The sequence below is a fragment of the Saccopteryx bilineata genome, chromosome 2 (assembly GCF_036850765.1).
Source record: "Saccopteryx bilineata isolate mSacBil1 chromosome 2, mSacBil1_pri_phased_curated, whole genome shotgun sequence".
Classification (NCBI taxonomy): domain Eukaryota; kingdom Metazoa; phylum Chordata; class Mammalia; order Chiroptera; family Emballonuridae; genus Saccopteryx; species Saccopteryx bilineata.
Genome location: NC_089491.1, coordinates 97,237,519 through 97,247,293, shown reverse-complemented (window position 1 = coordinate 97,247,293; position 9,775 = coordinate 97,237,519).

The window sequence follows — 9,775 nt, the reverse complement described above, 5'->3', positions numbered from 1 at the left end:
CATGTATCAGTAGTCCATCCCATTTTATGGTTATGTCATAACATACAACTCTTTTAGGTCAAAAGGAACTTTTTAATTTCACACTTAAAGCAAAAGCAACATAGAACCATCTCATCCCTAGCATGAGTTCTGAGCTGGTCTTTCCAACAGCCTGACTCCCATGCTTGGGGAAAGACAACGTCAATTAGCTTTCTGCTGCGTTGGGAATAAGACCAGACTGTCAACCCTCACAGGACAAGGTCTTTGAGGGAAAACAGTTCCATTAGCTTAACATTTATTAACCTACTTATCTGTTCTTCAAATCAAAATTCTGCTTGTTTCATACTGAACTGTTTTATTTACATAGGAATAAGAAAGACAGACTACCTCCCTCAGCTTGGGAGCATGGCACTTTAAGACAAAAAATACACATTTTGCAAGCAAGACGTGGGGAGTGGAATGGAAAACTCCACTGAGTGCTTTCTTGGCTCTTTGCCATTCTGTGAATGCTTAAATATATATATATATATTTTTTTAAAGCCAACTGTTCTCACATTTAGGCCAATTTTTCTTTTGCTAATATGGTCTTTTCTTGTCTTCAATACAAAACAGATTGAGAATAGAGAAAGATATAACCTATCCAGAGTTTTATTTCACCAATAGTCTGTTCAATTTCCATTAAGAGCAACATTTACATATCTTTAAATATTAATATTGGTGTTAAAGAACACAAGGCAAATGCAATGTTTGGAGCCCACCTTGAGTAAAAATTTCTGTGGAGGCGCAGGCAATTTCTTAATTGGTCAATTCAATTAATTGGTCTGGTAACGCCAATTGCTGGGGGTGATGTGCCCCACAAGGAAATGAATGTGCCCATCGGGAATAGTATCAACAATCTATGGGTTTAGGTTATGTTCAGGCAAGTGTCTAACACACATTCTGTAACTGTCAGTGGTGCCATGTCAAGATGAATCTGGACCTCCTTAGAATCTGAAAAGAAACTCAGGGAAAAATGACCTTAAATCCCCAACCTCCACCCTTGCTTCTTGTCACTGACATCATGTACTGTACCTTAATCAGCATCCCCAGTCTCAGCCTTTGTATTTCACAGTGCTCTGTCCAGAGCTCACCCCGTTTGGTTCTTAGGTCAACCCAGGAGGTGATTAGCAATATGACCACACTAAGAGGTGGACAGGCTAGATGAATTCTGCAGTTAATGCAGTCCGGAAGTGGAGGAGGCCCTCCTTCCCTCTTCTGCCTCTACTTCAACCTAATGCTGCCCTAAGAAAAGCACCAGGATAAATCTTTCCAAGTATTTTATAAAACTTAATTAAAAGGCAAAGTTCAAGTTAAAAATAATTAAACATAAAGTCTCTTTGGTGGAATCATAATAATTTGATTTAATTTGTCCCAGCAAACTAACTAAAAACAATCAGGTATCATAACTCAGTGCCTGCCTTCTTCTGTCCTACCGTCATCAGAATATATGCTCCACGAGGACGTGGTTCTGCTTAGCTCACCATTATGCTCCCACTGCCTAGACCAGTGCCTGACACATAGTAGGCAGGCTATAAATACTTGTTGAATAAATGAGAGGTTGAAGAAATGAAGGAATAAGAGAAAGAAGGAAGGAATAAGACTCAGATACGTGGTGTGGTTTGCCGAAACCCCACAACCACGGTAACATAAATAACCATCCTTTTGTTAAAATTTTTCAATTTTTCTTTATTTACATTGGCAGTGTTCATGATTTTTAAAGTATATATATATTTAAATTTATTGATTGATTTTAGAGAGACAGAAAAAGGAAAAGAGAGAGAGAAAAAAAGAGAGAGAAAAAAAAACATTCATTTTGTTGTCCCATTTAGTTGTGCATTCATTGGTTGCTTCCCGTGTGTGCCCTGACTGGAGATTGAACCTGCAGGCTTGGTGCTTTGGGATGATGCTCTAACCAATTGAGCTAACTGCCCAGAGCAGCATTATGGTCTTTATAAAGGCAGAGGGACGAAAGAGAAGAGAAGTTGTCATTTTTCCAGACAAACTCTTTTAACAGCTCAGCAGCGTTGCTGCTCTTGAGGAAGAGAGTAATAAAGGTGCTTTGGGAGTGGATGCAGGTGACTGGCTGGGCCCACCAACCAGCAAGTGATTAATAGCATATGATTCAAATCCACGGATCACAATATATCAGAGACCCTAGCAAGGCTGTGACTGTCCTTGTTCCACAGATATTAAAGGCCAGGATAGTTAGTTGCCCTTGGGACCATCTGTCTAATCTAATCTATTTTATTTTAATACCATATCACTTGATTCATGTGTATAACAAGACATGTCCATAGAGAAGGCAGAGTTGAATGGTTGATGCTCTTTTTTCTTTATGCTTAGGTTATACTAAAGAAATATATCTGCTTGTGAATATGCAAATAATTGGTTTAAAGTCTCACTGACTTGTAAGAAAACTCTTGAATCATCTTTTTGTGTTCTAGGAATTCAGTATTTCTCTGCAAATATCAAACTCCTACTCAGATACACCAAATGGAGACTTGGCTGCTTCTGAAGAATCTATTTACCGAGAAGATGAAAGCCTACACTTAGCAGAAACTATGTTTCAGTCTATCTGATAGTTCAAACACTTCTTTGCTTCAAGATGACTCCGAAGGGATGTCACTGAAGACAATGGTAGCACGATATTATGAGAAGGGTGGGCCCAGTCCAGCTCAACATTACGTATTTCGTGTTATGTGGCTCACAGCAAAAAGAGGGAAGAACCAGTACAGAGAAGACGCACTTATGCTTTCCGAGAAGGCTAATATGCCAAGATGGTGATGTTACCAGATAGCATACCTTAATGCCTTTTAAAAAATTTATACATGTACTTTTCTTTCGTCTCCTAGTCTATGTTCTCAAGATAGAGAGCAAAATCTATAGTTTAACAACGTTTTATGCCAGCAGAAAAATTATAGTAACCAAGTGTACCCAAGAGCTCATAATTCTCCTGGCCAGCCATCTCCACGTTTGCCGCTTTCATTACATTAGAAATGGAGGCTAATTAAGGCAGCTGTGGCTAGAGCAGGCCAAATTGGATTTTTTCTTACAGCTTTCCGTTCATCTCACAGAATGATGTCATAAAATGTTCAGGCTATGAAATGCCCAAGGCGGTTTGTTTCCCCTGTTCTATGGGTCATGCTGGAATGCTGGGGAAATAGGCCCCAGAATGTCATAAAGCTTTAAAGAGGAACAATAAAACCTATGTGGAAGCCACGCATAATATGGGCATTCACTGCTATTTGTAAATGGGCTCCATGAGGCCAGAGGGATCGTAGGTGGGATCCTTGTAGGTGGAAAGAGGGGCAGGAGATGATGAAGTGAGCAGCACTGCATAGACACTCCGCAGACTTTGGGTCTGGGGCTCTCTGGAATAGCCAGGCATCGCTCAGAGGTTTTACATGGAACCCATAACTGGGACTGCCAAATCACACACCTTCTTGACAGACATATTCGACTACAGGCTGCTCTTAAGTAATAGGGCTATATTATATGGCCACTTGATACCTGCTTCTACTTGAGCAAGCTCCAGTGGGCTCTCATAACAGAGAAGTATTAGTCCTATCAATTTACCTAATTTGCTTCCATGAGCCCTATGATTTGAGGAGTTAAAAGTTACATCAGGGCCTGACCTGTGGTGGCGCAGTGGGATAAAGCGTCGACCTGGAACACTGAGGTTGCCGGTTCGAAACCTTGGGCTTGCCCGGTCAAGGCACATATGGGAGTTGATGCTTCCGGCTCCTCCCTCCCCTTCTCTCTCTCTCTCTCCTCTCTCTCTAAAAATTAATAAATAAAATTAAAAAAAAAAAAAGTTACATCACAGTCCAGTTTGTTTCGTATAAATGTTTTGTTTTTTTATAAATGGAGAGGCCTCATTTCATTCTCAAGTGAAAACTTTTTAGCCAGACTCCCCTGGATTTATTGTTTTCATGTGTCTAGTAGTATTTGTGTCCTTCACCTTACCAGACAGAACCATTCATGCTGATGGTGATCAAAAAATATGACTATGTCAAACTACCCAACATATATTACTAATACCTACTATGTGACAGGCATGGTTCTAGGTTCCAAGAGATAGCCATTGACTAGAGAGTTATAATACTTGCTCTTGCAAAAATAAGCTAAACATACATCAAAATTATTAACAACATAAGACAGCTTATGAAAAGGGCAAAGAAAATACAGCAGTTCAGGTAATAATTGGAAGCATGGGAGGGGACACAAAGATCAAGAGAGATAAGTATAGTTTGGGAAGATCAAAGAAGATGTAAATTTTAAGGGCAGGGACTTTTAAAGAGGAATAGCAGAGAAAAGGGACAAAAGGGAACCCTTATAAAACAAGTCTGAAGGCCCTGGCTGGTTGTCTCAGTGGTAGAGCATCAGCCTGGCGTGCAGGAGTCCCGGGTTTGATTCCCAGCCAGGGTACACAGGAGAAGCGCCCATCTGCTTCCCCACCCCTCCCCCTCTCCTTTCTCTCTGTCTCTCTCTTCCCGTCCCACAGCCAAGGCTCCATTGGAGCAAGGTTGGCCCGGACGCTGAGGATGGCTCTGTGGCCTCTGCCTCAGGCGCTGGAATGGCTCTGGTTGCAACAGAGTGGTGCCCCAGATGAGCAGAGCATCACCCTCTGGTGGGCATGCCGGGTGGATCCCAGTCTGGCGCATGCAGGAGTCTGTCTGCCTCCCCGTTTCCAACTTCAGAAAAATACAAAAAAAAAACAAAAAACAAGTCTAAAGAGAATAAAATTGGCTATGTTCTGCTGTTGGTGGACTATTTACAACGGTAAGAAATTTAAGTTCATTTGTATAGACAATGGGGAGATATAGAAGGTTCTTAACAATGGACATGTCATCTGGGACTATTTTCTCATAAGCAACAGAAAACCAATTTGATCTGACTTAATAAAATATATTTATTGGTTTACGTAATGGAAATGTCTACAAATGATACTGGCCTTAGGTGGGGCTTGAATGACCATTCCCAACAAGGACACCAGGGGACTCTCTGTGTCAGCCTTATCCTCAGACACCTTATTGTCTTGCCTTCCCACCCCATTCTCCTCCTAGGCAGTTCCAGGCTCTTCGCCTGTGATAACAACCTCAGACCTCAGATCTCCTCCCACACTTTTCAGAGGAACTGTGAGCATCTTTTCAGGTAGCACCTGTGGAAGAAAGAGGATGCTTATCTTTCTCAGAGGTCTCAAATGTCTCCTTGAATTTTGAAAGGTCTGATTGGGTTACTGGCTTATCTGGAAACCAGTGGAGGAGGTGAGTAGATAAATGGGAAAAAGCAGAGTCCACCCCTTGAGCAAGAGGTGGGGTCAATCCTCCCAAGCCACAGGTTTCAGAGTGAGGAAGAAGAGATCTCCTGAAAACATATGCAAGTATAGAAGAGGAAAGGTCAGTCTATCAAGCTGTGAAATAGAAGAGGTAAGCTAACTATCACCTCCACCTCCACCTGGCCCCATGTGTGCCCACCCTGTCCCTTTTGTTTCAGAAAGTCTTAGAAAGGTATTATCTTGTCCAAATAAACCCAGGGATGATTTCACAAATAGAAAGCATTCTTACATTTTTATTTGGAAATAAAGGAATTATCTTTCTAGAGATGCCAGAAATTTTCAAAAGTCATAGCCCTAGGCTCCAAGTTTATTCTACACACTGACCAGGAGAAGTCAAGAGGCATTCAGAATCCATGAGAAAAGTGTGGTAGGTCCAGAAGACTGCCTTTGTGCGTGTGTGCGTGTGTGTGTGCATGCGTGCGGGCGTGTGTTCCTTTTTTTGTTTTGTTTCGTTTTTTAACTGTTGGTTCAACCTTTCTTTTTTAAAAATATTTTTTAAAATTTTAATGGGGTGACATTGATTAATCAGGGTACATAGGTTCAGAGAAAACATCTCCAGGTTATTTTGACACTTGATTATGTTGCATACCCATCACCCAAAGTCAAATTGTCTTCCATCACCTTCTATCTGGTTTCCTGTGTTCCCTTCCCCTCCCCCACTTCCTCCCTTCCTCCCCCGCTCTCCCCAGTAACCCCCACACTCTTGTCCATGTCCCTGAGTCTCATTTTTATGTCCCACCTATGTATGGAATCATATAGTTCTTAGTTTTTTCTGATTTACTTATTTCACTCAGTATAGTGTTATCAACCTTTCACAAAAACAAATGTTGAGATTGACTTCAATGGGGTGGAGGAAGCCCCATTTTTTTTTTTATAATTTTATTTTTTTTAATGGGGTGACATCAATAAATCAGGATACATATATTCAAAGATAACAAGTCCAGGTTATCTTGTCGTTCAATTATGTTGCATACCCACCACCCAAAGTCAGATTGTCCTCTGTCACCTTCTATCTTGTTTTCTTTGTGCCCCTCCCCACCCCCTATCCCTCTCCCATTCCCCCCTCCCGCCCCCCCCGTAACCACCACACTCTTATCAATGTCTCTTAGTTTCAGTATTATGTCTCACCTACGTATGGAATAATGCAGTTCCTGTTTTTTTCTGATTTACTTATTTCGCTTCGTATCATGTTATCAAGATCCCACCATTTTGCTGTAAATGTTCCGATGTCATCATTTCTTATGGCTGAGTAGTATTCCATAGTGTATATGTGCCACATCTTCTTTATCCAGTCATCTATTGATGGGCTTTTTGGTTGTTTCCATGTCCTGCCCACTGTGAACAATGCTGCAATAAACATGGGGCTGCATGTGTCTTTACGTATCAATGTTTCTGAGTTTTGGGGATATATACCCAGTAGAGGGATTGCTGGGTCATAAGGTAGTTCTATTTTCAGTTTTTTGAGGAACCACCATACTTTCTTCCATAATGGTTGTACTACTTTACATTCCCACCAACAGTGTATGAGGGTTCCTTTTTCTCCACAGCCTCTCCAACATTTGCTATTACCTGACTTGCTAATAACAGCTAATCGAACAGGTGTGAGGTGGTATCTCATTGCCGTTTTGATTTGCATTTCTCTAATAGCTAAAGAACATGAGCATCTTTTCATATATCTGTTGGCCATTTGTATTTCTTCCTGGGAGAAGTGTCTATTCATATCCTCTTCCCATTTTTTTATTGGATTGTTTGTTTGTTTGTTGTTGAGTTTTATGAGTTCTTTGTATATTTTGGATATTAGGCCCTTATCTGAGCTGTTGTTTGAAAATATCATTTCCCATTTAGTTGGCTTTCTGTTTATTTTGTTATCAGTTTCTCTTGCTGAGCAAAAACTTCTTAGTCTGATGTAGTCCCATTCATTAATTTTTGCCTTCACTTCTCTTGCCATTGGAGTCAAATTCATAAAATGCTCTTTAAAACCCAGGTCCATGAGTTGAGTACCTATGTCTTCTTCTATGTACTTAATTGTTTCAGGTCTTATGTTTAGATCTTTGATCCATTTTGAGTTAATTTTTGTACAGGGGGGAGAGACTGTAGTCCAGTTTCATTCTTTTGCATGTGGCTTTCCAGTTTTCCCAGCACCATTTATTGAAGAGGCTTTCTTTTCTCCATTGTGTGTTGTTGGCCCCTTTATCAAAAATTATTTGACTATATATATGTGGTTTTATTTCTGGACTTTCTATTCTGTTCCATTGGTCTGAGTGTCTATTTTTCTGCCAATACCATGCTGTTTTGATTGTCGTGGCCCTATAATAGAGTTTGAAGTCAGGTATTGTTATGCCCCCAGCTTCATTCTTTTTCTTTAGGATTGCTTTGGCTATTTGGGGTTTTTTATAGTTCCATATAAATCTGATGATTTTTTGCTCTATTTCTTTAAAAAATGTCATTGGAAGTTTGATGGGAATTGCATTAAATTTGTATATTGCTTTGGGTAATATAGCCATCTTGATTATATTTATTCTTCCTAGCCAAGAACAAGGTATATTCTTCCATCTCATTATATCTTTTTCGATTTACCTTAACAATGGTTTATAGTTTTCATTATATAAGTCCTTTACATTCTTTGTTATGTTTATTCCTAAGTAATTTTTTTTGTTGTTGCAATCATGAAGGGGATTATTCTTTTGAGTTCCTTCTCAGTTGTTTCATTGTTGGCATATAGAAAGGCTATTGACTTCTGTATGTTAATTTTGTATCCTGCGACCTTACTGTATTGGCTTATTGTTTCTAGTAGTCTTTTTGTGGATTCTTTGGGGTTTTCGATGTACAGGATCATATCATCTGCAAAAAGTGATACCTTTACTTCTTCTTTTCCGATATGGATGCCTTTTATTTCTTTGTCTTGTCTGATTGCTCTGGCTAGAACCTCTAGTACCACATTAAATAAGAGTGGAGAGAGTGGACAACCCTGTCTTGTTCCTGATGTAAGGGGGAAAGCAGAAGCCCCATTTTTAATAGAAGGGCATTTCATTTGTCTGGCTCCAGTCACTGGTGGCCAGAACCCATTGTGAACTAAGTACAAAGTTACCTGTGCATGAATTAGAAACACACCCCACACCCAGTCCTTGCCAGTTGTTTGGCTTTCTTCAATGAAGACACAACTGTCATTTGCCACTACAGTTCAATGTCACAGCAGCAATTGTGAGGGCTTAGTGTCTGTGTTACTCAAAGTTTTCATGGATGTGAGGAGAGAACAGATGTTTACCACTTGGCTTCCTATATTGGGGGCACACTTTCATGCACCCTCACTTCAGCCCCTGGACTGTTGCCTGTGCAAATGAATGTAGGTCTAGGAGGGCATGGAACCAGGCAGTGCTGGAAGGAAAGCCTTGGAGGAGACAGTCTGGCTAAGGAAAGCCAGTGAATTCAGAAGGAAACAATTTGACGGTGACTGGAGACATGTCCTTTATAAAGTGCTTCTGAGGTGGACAAGATTCTCTAACCCTAAGAAGGGCTCCATTGTAATTGAAAGGCTTTTAGTTCACATGAGCAGGCTGGGCCACAACAGCTTTTGATTGGAAAGAAAAATGCAAGCTGAAATTCAAAAGAAAAATAAAGAGCAAAGCAGAAGTCTTCCACTCCCAGCCCATGCTTATTTGTACTCATGCACATCAAAGCTGGACCACAGGAGATTCACTCTTACCCTGTCTGGCAGTGAACTTACTCAAAAGGAGGAACACTGATTTACTTCTAAGACCAAATGTTCTGCTTTTTTTCTTTTAATTTTTAAAATCAGCTCCCTAGTGCAGAAGGCACACTTAGTGATAAATGACCCATATACAATAATATTGCATGTTTGAAAAACTTAATACAGTTGGAAAGTGAAGAGAAATAAAAAGCACTGCATGCTCAGTGCTGGACGTATAGTGTGGTGGAGAGCGGGAAAGAGAGGAAGCCAGGAGGACCATGTTCGGGGCAGCACTGCAGTTCTTGGCGTTTAAAGCTGGTCCGGTGTTTTTTCGCTACTGATGGCATCAAGGAAGTGACCTTGAAATTCTTTTCTTCTCTTGTTTCCTCTCATCCGTCTTCCAATTATTTTGTTTGTTTAGTAGTTTGAATTTTGCCAACTAGTTCCTAAGGACCTTGAAGGACCAAAAAAAGCATAAACAACTTTGACTCAATTTTCGGAAAACTCATAACAATGCAGAGACTATTACTCACTTTTGCCTAAAAAGGATACCATGACCACAACTTTCTACCACAGTAGCATCATCTTTTTATTGATTTTTAAAAAGTCAAAGTAGCCTGAGCTTATGACAGTGACTCAAGCAGAAAAGCTCCAGATGCAATCAGTAGTCTTCAGCTCAGCCCTCCCCACTCAGTTCTAGTCATTAAACAAATAAAACAAGATTTCTGGGT